Source organism: Amblyomma maculatum, chromosome 11 (genome assembly GCF_055883805.1).
Source record: "Amblyomma maculatum isolate TAMU_Amacu chromosome 11, ASM5588380v1, whole genome shotgun sequence".
In the NCBI taxonomy this organism is placed as follows: domain Eukaryota; kingdom Metazoa; phylum Arthropoda; class Arachnida; order Ixodida; family Ixodidae; genus Amblyomma; species Amblyomma maculatum.
In genome coordinates, this window is record NC_139354.1 from 69,615,600 (window position 1) to 69,635,128 (window position 19,529).

The window sequence follows — 19,529 nt, forward strand, 5'->3', positions numbered from 1 at the left end:
TGTTTACTATTGAGACATCGATGTGCACTCCAGATATATACTTATACATCGGTAATCTATGCAGGCAAGCGGCAGCGATTATAGTGAATCCTGCAGGGCTATGTTTATGCCAGCGTCATCATTTTTGTAGACACCTAACCAGCCTCACTTCAGCCATGCGTCAGTAGGTTGGAAATTAAATGTAGCTAAGAAGAAATGCAGTGGCCTAGAAGCAAATTCTGGCTTTGGTTTTAGGGACGAATTTACAAACGCGTCATCGTCGCTATTCCCACGTGGATGCTTACAAGCGATGGAATCAAACGTACAGCGAGAATATTCATTTGCTAAATAATTTTTTTCTATTATTGATTTCATACGGACGACCTTAAATCTTTTGATATTTTCCAATGTGGTACTCTAGACAAAGCACGCATACAATCCCCAGTCAATCTCTTATGTTCTAGAGACGATTAACTAACTCTTTAAATTTGAAAAAGAACAATACATTGGGAGTCAAACAAATATAGAGGTCACGCGAAAGGTCCATGGTGGCACCGCTACGGTACGGCAAAGGCTTGAAAGTGCATGTAAGTATTGCTTTCGCAATAAAACACTTGTATGCGACTGGAAAAATGGATCGCACAGGAACAACTCCATTACTTATTTATCTGAGGTGCTAGTCACACTCGGCATTTTGTTTTCTAAACATGGTCTCTCTAATTGTGCTCGGTGTGGCGGCTTGGAGTATAGAAACAAACCGAATGTGATATCAGCCTTCTCTGTTTAAGGAAGAAGCAAAGGGCATATTTGGAGTTTCGTACCATATTGTGCAGTATGCTCCATGCTGATTATATTGATCATTATCATGTTCAATCAGCACATCTATTCATTTGCTCTATATGGCAGTCTTGCCGGTTTTAGTGAAGCTGCAAAATATTATTTTAAATATTCATCCGACATAAGTTAGTATGCGTCTGTGCTATCTGTATTAACGACACTGTAAATATTTTTTTTTTCGAACAGATAACAGAAAAATATATTTATTTATATCGCATTCATTTTTGCAAAAATTATGTTGAACGAAATGTCCCATTCTCAGTAAAATACTGAGAATAATACATTTGTCTTGAAAATTACCCACTACAATTTATAAAATATTACAGAATGCCTGGTAAATATGAATCATCTATTGTGGAAATGCAGATCTTTGCCGTCTACTTGTTCTTAGAAGGCCTATTCATTTAAATTAGATTGCCTTTTCAATTATCGCAAACTGATTTTCTGTTTTATAAAATTCAACATCACTCTTATTTTCTGAATACGATTTTCAATATCGAAAGTGGTCTCGCCTTTTGCTGGCATAGTTCATTGATCGACCTAAGATCTACGAGATTGTCGTGGACAAAATAATGGCTTCCCTACAAACCTCATCGTCAAAGCCGTTGAGTTATTTAGTTTGGTGGTGAAGCAGCCCAAGGGGAGAGCAAAACAATTGAAACAAAGAAGAACACGCACGCGGACTATGAAGTAGATTTTAATTTCGATGCAGTGAAACCACACACATATGCAAATAGTTGTAAATCTACATCTTTGTATAGCAATTGCTGTTCAGAGGATACACACAACTATGAGTAAAACATGCGTTCTTGGATTGCTTTGCGATGAAAACCGATAATGCATTTCGGGGAGAGGGGTTGTAGAGGGCCATCATACGAGCAACATATAAACACCAATTCGAGAAGAATTAAAGATGGCCAAATAGGCTAAATTCTTTAGGAATAGAAACTTAAGACGTGTAGAGGCCTTTAAGAAAAAAACATTAAAACGCACTGGAAGAAGAAGTTAAGGGTGGTCAAAAAAGGCTAAAATCTTTGAAAGCTACGAGGAGTGAAATTTCTTCCAGCAAAAAGCAATAAGACTTCTCAAATAATAAAGCTTCCCAATAGAGCGTAAAGTCAAACGTTAAAAAAAACACATAAATGGGATCAGGAAAACAATCGAGTGAAGAGGCAGGTCACAACACACGCCCTGCTTCGCTTAGAAATTTCAATTCTCTTTCGCAATTAGAGACAGACGGGTAACTGAAGCGGCATGTAATTTTATACTTGTAATTACCCGCGTCTTTGTGCATTTTTGTTAATTATAGGACTCCTACATTCAAAACATAACGCCTCGAATAATTCAACTCAATTTTTTCGGCAGTAAATTGAGTATCGGCAACGAATTACCTCTTGGAAAGAAACGGCAACATGATCGAAGTGGCCGTGGCAATGTGATTCCGTCAAATTGTGCGGCTGGACCTCAGTGCGCATGGATTCTTGACCAATGATGAACTTTACCAGCATATGTACTGTCGATGGCAGCCCAACAATTTATGGCTTATAACTTTACTCGCATTTATAAATTATTGTGATTCTGTAGAAGTATCCGCACCTGGTGCTTCCAAGAAAACACTTGAGGCGATATTATTCAGCTTTTTAGCGGCACTTCCAAGCGTTAACAATGAATCCCAGCTTACTCTAGAGAACATGGAGAATGGCAGCGAAGTATCGTGCAACCAAGAGAAGGTGCGCAATGTATTCGCACTCTATTTCTTTATTTTCTTTTTTATTCATTGCTCTTTCACAATACCTTTTCAGGGTCGGCACACAATATAGATATACATGAATGCTGGAAACGACAAAGGGGAGGTCTTAAATGAGAAGAACACATTTACGAATATACAAAAATACTAGTAATATAGCAGTAAAAATATATGGAAAAGGGTAATTATAAATACATTTTATAATCTCCTTGTTACTGAACTATTATTAATATTATATTAGTATGTAGTCGTTCTAGAGAAAAATGAAAAGATAATATTCATAGGACCTTTTCTTAACAGAAAAATGGATTTTTTATGGCATACGGAGTCAGTGAGAGATGCAAGCTGGTTTTCATATAGAATAGGTTTGATATATGTGTGGTGATATTAATAGTAGACAAATCTCACTGCTTTCTTTTGAAATGTTTTTTAGCAATGTCAGATTTCGTGAAATCATGCCAGATCATGACGGCATGCACTCTTTCCAGAGAAGAGGCTAGTGTAATGTTATATAACAGTGAACATGAACCACGGGGAGGGAGCGATGAGGTTCAGAACGCGTAGGAAGAAATAATAGTTTTCGTAGGGCTGCTGCATTGTCAGCGTGCTAAGTCGAGTAGAGATTAGCGTACGTAGATCTGAAGACCATTTGCTTGTAGGTATACACTTCAGAGAGCAATTTATGGTTAGAAGCAGCGTTAAACAGGAGATTTAGGTTCCTTAAACACTGCCCTGTCGTAACACAAATTTTCCGTTCGTCACATCTCGCAAAGAGTGCGAAAATCTTGGGTATTAGCGACAATATTAAACGGAACAATAGGAGGGCAGAGCAATAGATGCCTGGAGAATGTTGGAAAAAACAGAGCAGGAAAAAAAACATTATTTACTAGCACAAATTGAAGATGCTTGATTAAGCAATTTGTAGTCCATTTGGGCATTTTGTAATTTTCTAGTTTATTGCCTACTTTGTAACAAAGTTAGTTTTTGAAAATTTATCGAAGCGTTTTTTGCATTTACAAAACCAGTGCACCTCATTCATGCATGGACTAAATTGTGAGGTTTTAGCATTGAGTGGTGCTGAAAATTCTTAAATAATGCTCTGCTTTTATTTCTCATTTAGGTCAAGAACAATGGCTACATCTTAACAAATAATATGTTGTAAATTTGTAGCAATCCGTACAGGTTATTGACATCAGATGGTAATCCCAAGTAGATTTTCGGTGTCCAGCTTTAGGAATAGCTTAATATCTGGCTGTTGTACAGCTTTCGTTTGATGGCGTATTTAGACAAGTCACTTGAATATTGGGGAACCCCTGAGCATAGCACTTCATAAAAGGAGTTGTAATGTGAACTGGCTGGGCAGATTTTTTTCAGCAATAGTAAGTCACAATAACAAATTGATACATCTACCTCAGAATTCGCAACCTCTCTAGTTAAGGGGAAAATTATAGAAGAGAGCAATAAAATAGGGAAATAACGATTTCAGATAACCGTTCAAAGCCTGACACAAATCACCATCGCACTCACACATAATATTTACTTCAAATGTATCATGTAATCGCGAGGCAGGTGGTATCTGCCTCCAGCATTTCTCACGGTTTTTTCCATATAGGAGGGCAGCCAAGTAGAAAAGTATTTTCCTCCTCGTGGGCAACCTACAGCTTCATGTTTCAAAATTTTGACAGTGGTTGTTTGGGAACAGTTTTTTATTTTATCTTTGTTTCATCCTTAACAGTTTTTAAAGTGAGCGGAATGTCTCTCGTGTCATCTGTGAGTAATAGTTTGAGAATGTTGTTGGAATTTTTGACACAAAATTGCAAAGCACTGCAAGTCGAAGCTTTTTAAAAATAGGCATAACTTACGTGCTGTCATTGAAATTTTAAAATAATGACATTTTAGAAACTTTACTTTTCTGATAAAAAAAGGTGTTTGCATGCTCAAGCACATCAATCAACAAGTCATTAGGCATTTTATGTGCTTCAGAAAACAATTTGGAAAGAAACTGGCAGGAACTTGGCTATCAAACTTTGCATTAATCAGGGAATACAAACAGCTTTTTGAACAAATATACGTGTTATAATATACTTACCTCTCTGAATCTGGTTAAGTGCAATGATATAATGCAATATAATTTTTACACAGTTGTAAGTAGCGTACTACAGCTCACTTTATAATGGGTTTGCTACATTAAAATTGCAGTTAGGATTACTCTATCATTCGGTGTTATACGACGCTCGAAATATTTTCGACGCTCGAAATTCGAAGCCGCCGGCTCGCTGATTTGCCACCCCTACCACCTGACATGGCTCAAGACGGCGACGCTGATCGAACAACACCTGCGGTGAGCAACTGGCAGCACTACCGCGAGCCGTGCACATTTGGTGGAAAATCTGACGAGGACGTCGACGAGTGGCTAACCAACTACGAGCGGGTGAGCCGGTACAATCGTTGGGTCGCGACCGTGAAACTAGCGAACGTAGTGTTCTTCTTGGAAGGCACTGCCCTAGTTTGGTTTGATAATCATGAAGACTCACTTACCAGCTGGGATTGTTTCAAAGAAGAGATAAAGGACTGCTTTGACGACGGATCCGCGAAGAAGAAACGCGCAGAACAAACGTTGATGCAGCGGGCCCAGGTACCTGTCGAGACATGCACCGCATATATCGAGGATATTGTGAAATTGTGCAAGGTGGTAAACCCTCGAATGTCCGCGGAAGATAAAGTGGGGCACTTGCTTAAAGGTATCGCTGTAGATCCCAATAATTGTCTTATCAGCAAAGACAATTTGAACTCTACAGCTGACTTCATCAGGCACTGCCGCACTTTCGAAACCTGAAGTTGCGCCGTATCACTCCTACATTTAGGCGACTAGCCAACGTCACATCTGCTGCGAGCGTTGATGCCAGTGCTTCGGAGTCCATGGCTGATATGATACGCCGGATTGTGCGGGAATAATTGTTGCGTGACAAAGACTCTGCGTGCCGGGACGAACACCAGTATGACGGTTGCGCACGGCAAGCAAAACCCGCGACCCCATCAACTTCCTGGATTCCGGCTTTAAATGCGTCACGCTTTGGCGAGGGCAGACAGCATAACGATTTAAGCACTTCTCAGCCACGGATGGGCCGAAGAACCACCTACACACGCCAGGTGGTTTGTCAGTAACGCCGTCCTGATTACTACCGCCAACCATAACCAGTTTCCGCATTTACTCGGACCGGTGGCGCCAGCAACCCGTGTGTTATAGCTGTGGCATGACCGGACACATCTCCCGGTATTGCCGTCAGCGGGGCCTGCTACCACAAGATCGTCGACCGCTGCCCAACGTTTCTAATCATTTCGACACTGAATTTCATCCGACACAGACTCTGGATACATACCGCACGGCACAGATGCGAAACGGATCGCCTGCTTCGAACCGCAGTGTGACGCCGCCAACTCAAAGACAGCGACAATCCCCGTCTCCTCGGCGCCGTTCTTCCCCTTCGGGAAACTAGAAGACGCGGCCGATGGGAGTGAGGTCGCCGGAAAATCAACGTTCTCAATACCTCTGCCTGTGTTTATGTTAAAGAACGAACTCGAAGTATCCATCGACGGCATCCCCACCATGGCACTAATTGACACTGGCGCAACAGTCTCTGTTATGAGTTTAGCATTCAAGAATCGATTAGGATATAAAGTGATGTTTAGCCTGAATCAAGCTGTGGTATTCCGTTCTTGGGGGTGAATCAATGGTGCCTTTGGGTGTGTGCAATGCGAAAGTTGTGATTGGTGGCCAAGCGTTTCGAACCGAATTCACAGTGTTGCCTCGTTCCACGCATGAAGTAATTCTAGGTATAGGCTTTTTGCAACAGTGTGGTGCAACGTTAGACTGCCGTAACTGGATAGATCTTGCTTAATGCTGCGTTGATGTGGGCTCTTGTAGAAACCTCGTCGCTCGATTTAGGAGCGTTTTCTGTGTATGAAGATACAGTTGTACCTGCGATATTCGGAGAATTCATTCAAGTTATTTCATCTACGAATTTGTGCGAGAATTTCGACGCCGAAGTGGAACCTACAACGCTGGCCTATGCAAAGAAGATTGTCTTGGTGCCTCGTTGCATAGTTTCAGTCACCAGAGGCCACACATTGCTGTGGACTGTAAACTATTCAGCGAGCCAGCTGTGCTGCCTCGTGGCATGAGGCTCGCTCATGCCACGCCGCCTCGCCATCGTTCCTGATTGCATTGAGAGAGCAGGCCTCGTCCTCAACTCTAAGAAGTGCCACTTTGGCAAACGCCAAACATTTTTTCTTGCTTACTTGGTCGATAAGAATGGTGTTCGGCCGATCCTCAGAAGATTGCGGCTGTAACCAGCTTTACAGCACCGAAATCAGGGAAGGAGCTTCGGAGCTTTTTAGGGCTGTGTTCCTATTTCCGTCGTTTTGTGCCCAGATTCGCTGACATCGCATACCCTCCGCCCTCTCAAAATCCTTCTGACATCAGGACCTATCCTGCGTCACTTCTGTCCTTCTGCCCCCATCGAAGTTCACACAGACGCTAGTGGCGTGGGTGTTGGTGCTGTGCTCATCCAGCTTAATGCACCGATCAGCACGTGATAGCTTATGCTAGTCGTTCGTTGAGCAAGGCGGAGCAGTGGTTTTTGCGGTGCAACTATTTCGTTACCTATATGGCAATGTTTTTACCATCGTCACTGACCACCATTCGCTCTGTTGGCTCGTAAATCTTCGTGACCCTCGCGACCGGCTCGCTCGATGGGCATTGCGGTTGCATGAGTTTAACTTCACTGTGGCATACAAAAGCGGCCGTCAACATGCTGACGCTGACTGTGTGTCACGCTTGCCGTTTTCATCAGATGGTAGTGATGATGACAACTTTGTCTGCGAGGGGGGAAGTGTCACGTGCATCGGGGCGTCAGGAAAGGAAGAAGAGACTGGAGAGAAGAAGAAGAAACGGAAGACACAGTGGTGTGTGCTGGTGTTCCTTGCATGACTCGCAGCGCTTTAGACTACTAATAAACACCCCCGTACGTACTCAGTATGTAACAATATTATCATTTTTTTCTGTATGCTTTCCGCATAGGCAAACTTTTGTAACTAATCTGACGACATCCACAACTATGAACAAAGGTTTCCCTAACGCCGTAACCTATCAAGCAAGAAAAGGTAAGCCACCTGTTTCATTACTACAAGAAGAAAACCTACGACCCATCTTCTACACTGGCACCGAGTAGATAGTCAAATTTTAAATAGCAAGTGTAGCATGGTTTTCGGGTGCATGCAGTGCTCTAGATACACATGCGAGTCACATGCTTAAAATGACAGTCACTATCGCAATAACTGCTAGCGATTTCGATCTACACAATCCAAAATATTTTATAGTATTGGTAGTCTGTATTTGCTTTGAAGAAAATGCCAAGAGAGTTGACTGTTTAATATTTTAGTTTCGAAAATTTTGAGATGTGTTTCAGTCTTCTGTGATATTTGACCATTGTTCCCCTGCGGTAATATATTCCCTAGATAGTGCCTCATGTTATTACATCGTCACATGACTGACATTAGCAGGAAATATGTACATATCTTGCCTACTAAACTATATTACCGTTTACCAACTTTTACATCATATTTTAGAAACTGCTTACTAATAAACAGTGGCTGGAAGAGGTCAGTAGCTTCGCTCGTGAACATCTTATTGTCAATATTGCACTTGACATCGTGTTGTAAATTCTACGATTTTTTCAATGAAGTTATAAATGAAGTGGCATATAAACTTCCTAGTTCGTTTTTGGCAATACCCTTTTTCAAGAACTCAGACAGAATAGCAGTGCATGTGTCGACCAATGTAGCCAGGAGAAATGATTCAGTCTGGAAGGCCTCAAGTTGAAGTAACAAAAACAGCCACAAAAATCGAAATATAAAAAGAACCGAGAATAAATATATGTAGAAACGGGATACCAAAATCAGGGTTATCGATCTAAGTCAATGAGGTGAAATGGAGGAGTAATGAGGAAGGAAAATTGGGAGCCTGTAAAAAAAAATATATTTAAAGCAGAAAGTGTGAAATATTAGGAAATTTTCGTTAATTTCAATCTGTAGAGAGTGTCAAACTTCTCGTTTGAAAAACACTATCGTTTGACTGTCCACGGCTGCCCTCAGGAAATGTTCTTGTATATGGTAAAATATGTTTGATAAAAATATTGCCCAAAATGTCTGCTCAACACTTCACACACTGTTCTGCAATTTATGCTGATGAGTTCAATTGCTCCTCTAAGTATAAAAAACATAGGATTCTATGCTCGCATTTTTCTCATGGCCGTCCGTTACCACAGAGGATGTTACCATCCTTGCAAATACCTCATTAAGAAATAGCATGCAGGATTCACCGTAGCGTAATTAAATATTTGCTTAAGGCAACAGCTGCGCTGTTTTGTTTCTTGTTGGCTGGCAGACGTGCGGTCGCTATAGAGCGTATGACACTAAATCATTGAGTGGCAGATGCATTCATTTTAATGGTGATTTGATAATTGAGTCTTCTTTGCGGTATGCTTAGTTATTAACGAACCGCAGAATAATATTTTAGCATGTCTCTCAAAAACAACCCTCAACATCATTTTGACATTGACATTAACGTGCCTTCCCGCTTTCCAAAAGAAAGGTAGTTTTTGTGTCACCTGGTCGCGTTCTTTACTGTTTTCTTTAGGGGAATGTGACGCTCATTATTACTTTTGCGGCGCTTTAAACTGAGTGTTCAGATTATATAGTTGTTTGGAGCCTGTAGGTTAGTGACTACGCAAATTCGATAAAATTATTTTTCATATGTGTAGTAAGTATTATAAACAATTTTTCTTTATGCAAGGTTATCCAAAGTTATCCATTACCTGCTCGCATACATTAGTATGCGAGCAGGTCAAAGCGTTGCTATATCTGCGTTTATTTTTTTATTTTTATTTATTTATCAAATACTTCAGGCCCTAACTGGGCACTAGCAGGAGGGGCGAAAAGAATAAAATGCAATAAAATATGAATTTATCAAAAGTAACAAGCTAAACACAAGTGACAAGCAAATAACGAGAAGACATGTTCAACACTAACAAGAAAATATACACCAATATCAAACACGACTATGGTTGAAACGCCAGCAATTTATCAATAGATTCAATGGACATTATTATATCAGAAGGCAGCTTGTTCCATTCTTCAACAGTACGAGGGAAAAAAGAATACTTAAATGCATTGATATTGGCTTGATACGGAGTTACAGATTGTGCATGATGATGTCATGTTGGACGTGTTGTAAAGGGCGTTAGGTAAGGTTCAGGGCTCATAGCAAGTTTGTTGTATTTTAGCCAAAATAGATACTTTAGTCTTTACCGAAGGAATTGGCATAAGAGGTGAGTAAAGCCCATAATTTGATTGAGATCACACACACACACACACTAATATATATATATATATATATATATATATATATATATATATATAAAAGTGAAAAATTGCTTCATACTGTTTCCAAGCACCGGACGCGTTATTCGGAGGTCGTGGGTTCGGATCCCACCATCGGCACGTTGTTTTTTCTTCTACTTTGTGTCTAATTATCTTTCCCCTAAACAGATAACCTAACTAGTTTGTGTGATTATCCAAGTAAACATAAAAAAAAAAGACAACGTATTATCCCCAACGCTTTCCTTGGCCTCGCCGACTGTTGGCTTCTTTCCTTCATGTATTATAACGAGCACCCTCATTTCCCCTTGATTGATCTGCATATATATATATATATATAGTGAAAAATGAAGACCAACATGTGAAACAATTTATTTACGTTTCGGCTGTGGAACAGCCTTCGTCAGAATGTCGGCACTTACATGGAAGTTACAGTATTTGTACAGTAAATAAATGTACAGTAAACGTAAATAAATGTTCACACGTTGGTCTTCATTTATCACTACTATTGACCGTGGCCAAGATTTTATTTTGGTATATATATATATATATATATATATATATATATATATTGTAGTGTGATAATTTTCGTCTTCATAGCCACTGCCATGCATCGCGTGCTGGCGCTCTCGAGGACGAAGAAGTTGGTCGCTGCCTTGCTGATTCGCCACGCCTGACGCTCCGCTGCGAGTTCCTCCTGAGCGGCTATATCCATCTGAATAAACACACCCCTACAATTGGTGCGGGTGCTGCTGGGTACGTTCCCACCCACCCTGGAACTTAGAAGCCGCACATTGACCTCTGCTTCCACCATGCCGGACGAGACCACCTCGACATCGGCGCCCATACCAACCACGGTACTGTGTTCTGGCGTTCTACGGCAGCGTGATCCATGCCTCTTCAGTGGCACGGCCGACCAAGACGTCGACGACTGGTTGTCGGCGTATGAACGTGTCAGCAGTTGCAACAGATGGGACGACACTATCAAGCTATGTAACATGATCTTTTACCTGACCGACGTGGCGAACCTCTGGTTTCGCAACCATGAGGCAGACCCGCCATCTGTGTCTGCGTTTAAGAATAATTTTGCGGAAGTGTTTGGCTGTCCTGCAGTTCGCAAGCTCCGAGCAGAACAACGCTTGCGTGAGCGCACTCAGCATGCCGAAGAGTCATTTACAAGTTATATAGAGGACATCGTCGACCTGTGAAAACGTGTCGACTCACTAATCTCCGAAGCGGCTAAGATCGGACACATCTTGAAAGGTATCTCCGAGGACGCGTGCCAGATGCTCTGGGTGAAAAATCCTGGCTCCGTCAGTGACGTGATTAAACTTTGCCAGAGCTACGACGAGCTTCGAAAGCAGCGCGCTTCTACCCGGAGGTCCGTTGTTAGAGACGACACCATCTCTACACTAGCACTGGGTGGTTTTACGTCATCAGAGGACAGCCCTTTGGTTCAAGAGATCAAAGCCTTCGTTCGCGAAGAGGTCGCCCGCCAGCTATCCCTGGTCCCTCAATTACAAAACACTGGTCGCCTTGTTCCTGACATGGCTCCATCCTTGGCCCCTACCATACGGCGTGTCGTGCAAGACCATATCGCTGATGTCCTTCCGCCTAGTCCCGTGCTGCCGCCCAGCCCTGTGCAGGGGCAAGTAATGGCACCATTGACGTACGCCCAAATTGCAGCCAGGCCGCTAATGCCAACCGCACCTGTTTCCTACCAGGCCGCCCCTTCCAACCATCCTTCGCCTTTGCCTGGGTCGGCGTTCCATGTCCCTATTCCAAGTGTACGCCAACGCCCTACGAACCCTTGGCGCACCGCAGACAACCGGCCAATCTGCTACTCTTGCTGGCTACCGGGCCATGTAGCCCGTCTTTGCCGCCAACGCCTTCCATCTTCTCGCCCTGACCCCTGGAACTACTCGTACGACGCCGACCAGCCCTCGCCGAGAACTCAACCCGGTTCCGACTTCGTTTATCGGGACAACCAAACGTATACCTCTCACCGATCATCTTCTCCTCGTCGCCGTTCACCATCACCGCTTCCTCGACGTTCTACCGGCATTGTTGAGGGAAACTAACAGTAGCAGTTCCCGGGGCAACAATTGCGCTTCGTTCGAACTCTTCAAGTCCTCCGTCTTCTCCCGCTAACGTAATACAAGTGTTCGTCGATGGTGTCGCAATACTCGCTCTTGTTGACACGGGCGCTGCCGTATCCGTCATCAGTGAATCTCTTTGCCGTCGTCTTCGCAAGGTGACCACCGCACTACCAGACTTTTCGCTTCGCACCGCTTCATCACAGCGCATTCATCCCTCAGCAGCGTGCACGGCCCGTGTTCTCATCGAAGACGACTTATACACCATCGAGTTTATTGTACTGGCTCACTGCTCACACATCATCCTGGGCTACGATTTCCTTCCACTCATCGTGCCGTTATTGACTGCACCCGCGCGGAAGTTGCCTTTTTTCCTTTGTGTGATGCTGTCTTGTGTGACGTCCCTACTTGGTCTGTAAAACTCCTTATCGCCAATGACACAGACATTCCTCCTTTTTCTGCTGCCCTCGTTCCTCTCTCCAGTGAAAGTGTTACTATTTTGACTGTCTTCCTCACACCGTCCGATGCCGCTTCACGCCATCCGTGCCTCCTGCTTCCATTTTCTGTTCTCAAGTTCGAAGAAGGTCTTAGTGCAATGTATGTATCGAACTCATTTTCCTGCCCATCCGTCCTGCTACGCGGCGTCTCGGTCGTATTGAAGAACGTCATCCTGCGCGTGCAAATACTCTTCCTGCCACGCCTACTTCATTAGACGTTAATGTTCTCAGCTCTTGCGATATAGCGACCGCTTCGACACTACCCGATGTTCTTCAACAAGCTATTGACCCAGATCTTCCACCCGCGCAACGCGATCAACTCTCTGCCCTTCTACAGACCTTCACTTCTGCATTCGACCTTCCTCACACTGCTCTGGGTCGCACGTCTGTCGATACGCACACAATCGACAATGGTACAAACGCACCTTTACGACAGCGTCCTTACCGCGTGTCGGCCTCTGAGCGCCAAGTCATTGCTGATAACGTAGACGATATGCTTCGCCGGGGCGTCATACAGCCATCGAACAGTCCATGGGCTTCTCCGGTTGTTTTGGTCACCAAGAAAGATGGTTCCATCCGGTTTTGCGTCGATTACCGTAGGCTTAACAAAATCACGCGCAAAGACGTCTATCCTCTGCCACGAATCGACGACGCCTTGGACTGTTTACAGGGAGCCGAGTATTTCTCTTTGGATTTGCGCTCTGGCTACTGGCAGGTGCCGATGGCTGACGATGACCGCTCGAAAACTGCCTTTATAACACCTGATGGCTTATACGAGTTCAACGTTATGCCTTTTGGCCTTTGCAATGCCCCGGCTACTTTCGAGCGCCTGATGGACACTGTTCTTCGTGGGCTCAAGTGGCAGACCTGTCTTTGTTATCTGGACGACATCGTAGTTTTTTCTACCGACTTTTCTTCTCACCTTCTCCGCCAAAAGGATGTCCTCACGTGTCCCGCCGACGCTGGGCTTCAGTTGAATTTGAAGCAGTGCCACTTTGCCGCTCGAAAACTCACAATTTTAGGCCACGTAGTCTTTAAAGACGGCATTCTTCCCGACCTCACCAAACTTCGCGCAGTTGCAGAGTTCCCGAAGCCAACCTCTCTGAAACAGCTTCGGAGCTTTATCGGCCTCTGCTCCTACTTTCGACGCTTCATCTTGAACTTTGCCTCTATCATTGCTCCTCTGACCCAGCTCCTTGCCGGCAGCTCCGACCTTTCTGCCTGGACTCCGGCCTGCGATAAAGCTTTCGACACTTTACGCCGCCTTTTGGTTTCGCCTCCCATTCTACGCCACTTTGATCCGACTGCGCCTACGGAGATCCACACTGACGCCAGCGGTATTGGGCTTGGTGCCGTCCTTACCCAACGTAAGCCTGGGTACAGCGAGTATGTTGTGGCATACGCCAGCCGAACATTGACGAAAGCAGAGTCCAATTATTCAGTCACAGAAAGGGAATGTTTGGCCATTATTTGGGCCATCGGAAAATTTTGTCCCTAAGTGAATGGCCGACCGTTTTTTGTTGTGACCGATCGTCACGCTTTGTGCTGGCTGGCCTCTCTGAAAGACCCATCCGGTCGCCTTGCTCGCTGGGCTCTCCGTCTCCAGGAGTATGACATCCATGTCATTTATCGATCAGGTCTGAAGCATACGGACGCGGATGCTCTTTCCCACTCGCCATTACCTAGTGATACCTCGTCTGGAAGATATATATAGTGGCTGCACAGCAACCATAGTTCTGCATAAAGAAAGTAACAAAATTCCCATAAAGAAAGGTGTTAGGCAAGGAGAGGCAATCCCCCAGTACTATTCACAGCTTGTTTAGAGGAAGTATTCAGAGACTTGGAATGGGAGCAGTTAGGGATAAGGGTAGATGGAGAATACCTCAGTAATCTGCGATTTGCTGACGACATTGCCTTGCTAAGCAACTCGGGGGATGAACTGCAAATTATGATTGATGACCTAGACAGAAAAAGTAGAAAGGTAGGCTTGAAAATCAATATGCAGAAGACTAAGGTAATGTTCAACAGCCTCGGGAAGGAACAGCAGTTTACATTAGGTAGCGAAAAACTGGAAGTAGTAGGCGAATATGTCTACTTAGGACAGGTAGTAACCGCAGATCCGGACCATGAAAAGGAAATAATAAGAATAAGATTGGGATGGAGCGCATTTGGCAAGCACTCGCAGATGATGACTAGCAGCTTACCGGTATCGCTCAAGAGGAAAGTATACAACAGTTGCATCTTGTCTGTACTCACCTATGGGGCTGAAACGTGAAGGCTAACCAAGAGAGTTCTACTTAAGTTGAGGACAACCCAGAGGGCTATGGAACGAAAAATGGTAGGGTAACATTAAGAGATAGAAAGCGTGCAGAGTGGGTCAGAGAAATAACTCAAGTTACCGACATTCTAGTGGAAATTAAGAAGAAGAAATGGACATGGGCAGGACATGTAGTACGAAGAGAGGATAACCGATGGTCGCTGAGGGTAACAAACTGGATTCCAAGGGAAGGAAAGCATAGCAGGGGACGGCAGAAAGTTAGGTGGGCGGATTAGATTAAGAAGTTCGCAAGGGTCAAGTGGATGCAGCTAGCACAGAACCGGGTTAAGTGGAGAAATACGGGAGAGGCCTTCACCCTGCAGTGGGTATAATCAGGCTGATGATGATGACCTCGTCTGAGCACGTCTGTGCTTACGTTTTGTCGACTCTTTCCACTGTCGACATGGTCACCGAGCAGCGAAATGACCCATGGATCAGTGCACTTTTGCATTCTCTTTCAAGTCCTACTCCCGGTCATTCATCCAAAGCACTCGTCCGGCAAGCCCACCACTTCTTCATTCGTGACGGTCTTCTCTATGGCCGCAGTTATTTGCTTGATGGACGGAAGTGGCTTCTAGTCATCCCACGTCCTCTCCGCGCCGACATTTGTGCTGCGTACAATGGTGACCCACAGTGTGCCCACGGTGGCGTATTGAACACCTACACGCGCCTACGTCTGCGATTTTATTGGCGTGGAATGTACCGCTTTGTACGACATTATGTGCGCGCTTGCGAATCTTGCCAACGCCAAAAAACTCCACAGAAGTTCCCTGTTTCGTCGCAGTTGTTACCCTGCCCTGCTCGTCCGTTTGACCGCGTTGGCATAGATCTCTATGGCCCTCTTCCTACTATTTCCACTGGAAACCGGTGGATTATCGTGGCATTAGACCATATTACGCGCTACACTAAAAAAATCACCGTTACCCTGTGCCTCTGCAAGAGACGTTACTTTGTTCCTTCTCAACAACTTGATTCTTCGCCACGGGACTCCGGAGGAACTGCTCAGTGACCGCGGGCGCGTTTTCTTGTCCGAAGCTCTTGAGGCACTACTGAAAGAAGGCCGCATCATTCACCGCACCGCAACTTCTTGCCACCCTCAGACGAGTGGCCTGACCGAGCGCTTCAACCGTACTCTGAGTGCCATGCTGGCCATGTACGCCAACGACGCTCATTCCAACTGGGACCAAGTTCTTCCCTTCGTAACCTACGCGTATAATACTGCGCTACAGACCACCACTGGATTCTCTCCCTTCTTTCTTCTTCACGGACGCGAGCCAACCTGTGCAATGGACGCGCTCTTTCCCTACCGCCCTGATGTCTCTGAACCGACGCCACTCTCGGACGCCGCCCAGTACGCAGAAGAATGTCGTCAGCTCGCCCGTTCGCTTACAACGGTAAACCAGTGCAACAAAAACACCACCGCGACACCGTCGAGCCTTCTACATATGCACCTAACTGCCTGGTATGGCTCTCGGTCCCTGCCACAACCACGGCCTTTCAGAGAAGCTTCTTGCTCGATATCATGGTCCATACCGAATCCTCCAACAAACATCTCCTCTCAACTACGTAGTTGAGCCTGTTACGCCCTCTGCGGACTTGCGTCGCCGTGGACGCGAAATAGCTCATGTCAACCGAATCAAGCCATACTACGATCCGTCTTTTCTGTCGGCTCCATAAGTCGCCAGGTAGGCTCCTTCTCTACCCGGGGGGAAAACGTAGTGTGGTAATTTTCGTCTTCATAGCCACTGCCATGCATCGCGTGCTGGCGCGCTCGAGGACGAAGGAGTTGGTCGCTGCCTTGCTGATTCGCCACGCCGGACGCTCCGCTGCGAGTTCCTCCTGAGCGGCTATATCCATCTGAATAAACACACCCCTACATTATATATATATATATATATATATATATATATATATATATATATATATATATATATATATATATATATATATATATATATGTACCGGGTGTCCCAGCAAACTTGAACCAAGGGTTACAAAATAATATATTTGAGGTAGGTCAGTGAAAGAAGTTGCATACAACTGCCAACTTCCTTGTGACCACAGGCAATTTTTTGTTTTGCAATTATGAATTATCTAATTACGTTAATTTTTCTAACTTACTAAATATTCACTTTAACCGAAAATGTGAATTAGAAAGGTGTAGAGCTCCTTCAGAAACCCCTATTCAATTAATCGCAATAAACAGTCTGACGTGTATATTTTCTTCCGGGGTCAAAGGAGAGCCTACGAAATACAAATAATACCACGTGACTAGCGCATTTGAGCGCCACGACTGTGGTGCTCTCAGTCGTGGTTTGAACGAACCAAATCATCTGCGGCCGTGAGCCGATTGTCATGCTGCAGCGGCAGGCGGAAATGTTGCCGATGGTTGGAGCAAGCTCGAGCTCGCCCGTCGCCACCGCGATCTTGGCAATGCCTGCGCACCCCAGCAGCCTATGTCATGGCAGGCGGATAACGATAAATTACCGGCAAATGAAGGTGCAAGCGCGAATTTGAGTCTAGACACATGATATCATCTCGCCCCTTTACCCGAGTCTGAACGCGCAGATTCAGTGGCTGATACCTTATCGCTCATCCGTTCGTCGCGACACTCGGTGATGGGAGAGAAGGGGATGCAAAGGCCTTGTTAGAATCTCGGTGGTGTCGGCTCGCCGCGCTCGCTGCTACGCTACTTGCACCGTCACGTGGGTCGGCTGTTTGACGCGGGCGAAGAAGCCATCAGAGGCATATCGGCCTGCTGCTTTAACGGGGCAGAGGAGACACGGCCACAGCTAATTTCGTTCCTCAAACCACGACTGAGAGCACCACAATCGCGGCTCTCAAATGCGCTAGTCACGTGGTAATATTTGTATTTCGCGGGTTTTATTTCGAGGTCGGAAAAAAAAAATACGCGTGAGACTTCCTTTATCGCAATTAATGGAATGGGGGTTTCTGAAGGTGCTCTACAACTTTCCAATTCACATTTTTGGTCTAGGGTGAATATTGAATAAATTAGAAAAAAATTAACATAATTACCCAATTAAGTATTTGAAAAAAGAAAAAAAATTGCCTGTAGTGCGCAAGGAGGCTGGCAGTTGTATGCAGCTAGTTTCACTGACCTACCTCAAATATTTTATTGTGTAACCCTTGGTTCAAGTTAGCTGGAACAAAACCACGACTGAGAGCACCAGAATCGCGGCGCACAAATGCACTAGTCACGTGGCATTATTTGTATTTCGTGGGCTTTCTTCTGAGCACGGAAAAAAATATACACGTGAGACTTTCTTTATCGCAATTAAGGAAATGGGGGTTTCTGAAGGTGTTCTACAACTTTTCAATTCACACTTTTGGTCTAAGGTCGATATTTTATAAATTAGAGAAATTAACATAATTACCTAGTCAAGTAATTGCAAAACAAAAAATTGCCTGTAGTGCGAAAGAAGGCTGGCAGTTGTATGCAATTGGTTTCACTGACCTACCTCAAACATATTATTTTGTGCCCCTTGGTTCAAGTTAGCTTGGACACCCGGTATATATATATATATATATATATATACATATATATATATATATATATATATATATATATATATATATATATATATATATATATATATATATATATATATATTCATTTAAGTTTTCACACGGCTGTTGCCTTACTTTCAAGGGGTTGTCCAGAAAAGGTGTTCATTATGGTTGATAATTATGTCATATATTTGTGGCGCTTCGTGTCAATTTGTGTATTTGCCGAACCAAACAGGATATGAAAATCCCTTGCAGTAGAAGTCGCTTATCCCAGCCAAAGGGCTCGGCGACCGTCTTGAGGAGGCCAAAAGTGGCTTGCAAAGCGCTTGTGAGAGCGGTTCGCCGGTCTTTCATTGTGTTTCAAGTATTTTTAATCTCTTATGCAATACTGTGGGCTTTCAGGTGAGCCACACTGGATGTCTGTGTATCGAATTCAATCATTTGGAATTTTAAAAACTGGATGATTTCCGAATTTTTTGTAATTTTTTCGCTTTATAGATAGAAACATCACAGATCAACCTCAGTGACAAAACGTTTCCGTAAAGCTACCACAACCGAAGTGTTATAGAGTTGTGTACATTATGAAGGGTAAAACACTACTGGATTCATTGCAGGCCTCTAATAAATAAAGTTAATCGGTTAACTGCCGATCAACGTTTGCCTTCTGTGCATCATTGAGTCATATAGATAGCTGTCAGGTATAATTGTAATGGGCTAACAGTGCCATCGTGATTAATTACTACTTATTAGTTATTTGTGAATAAATCTGAAAATTTTCAAAAAATGTCCGATAATATAATGTTTGGAAGCTTATATTGTCACGTACACGGTGACTAAGGATACCAATGATAGCAGGGGGTAGCCCAGACACAAGAACACAGCAGCACAGACGCAAACGTGCAAGCGACACTTTTTCGTCCTCTTCAACTTCGTCCTCCTTTCACACCTCAGTCATGCGCCACCTGGCAACGCTAGGTGGCATTACCCCTCCCTCCGAAAAGAAATGAGAAGGGCCGGTAAAAATGGTGTGAAAAGCAAGAGAGTGGTCACAGCGGGTGGCCATACGCTATCGGTGGTAGTACGGCTTCAGT

At 44.2% G+C, this 19,529-nt stretch overlaps 1 long non-coding RNA gene across 1 annotated transcript; it reads left to right on the forward strand.

The window, feature by feature from the left end:
- Positions 1 to 1,925: 1,925 nt before the first annotated feature.
- Positions 1,926 to 19,050, forward strand: LOC146174110 (uncharacterized). The gene is made up of 3 exons (XR_014701719.1): positions 1,926 to 2,744; positions 7,644 to 7,726; positions 18,937 to 19,050. It is a non-coding gene; the product is annotated as an uncharacterized LOC146174110 (long non-coding RNA).
- Positions 19,051 to 19,529: the final 479 nt, after the last annotated feature.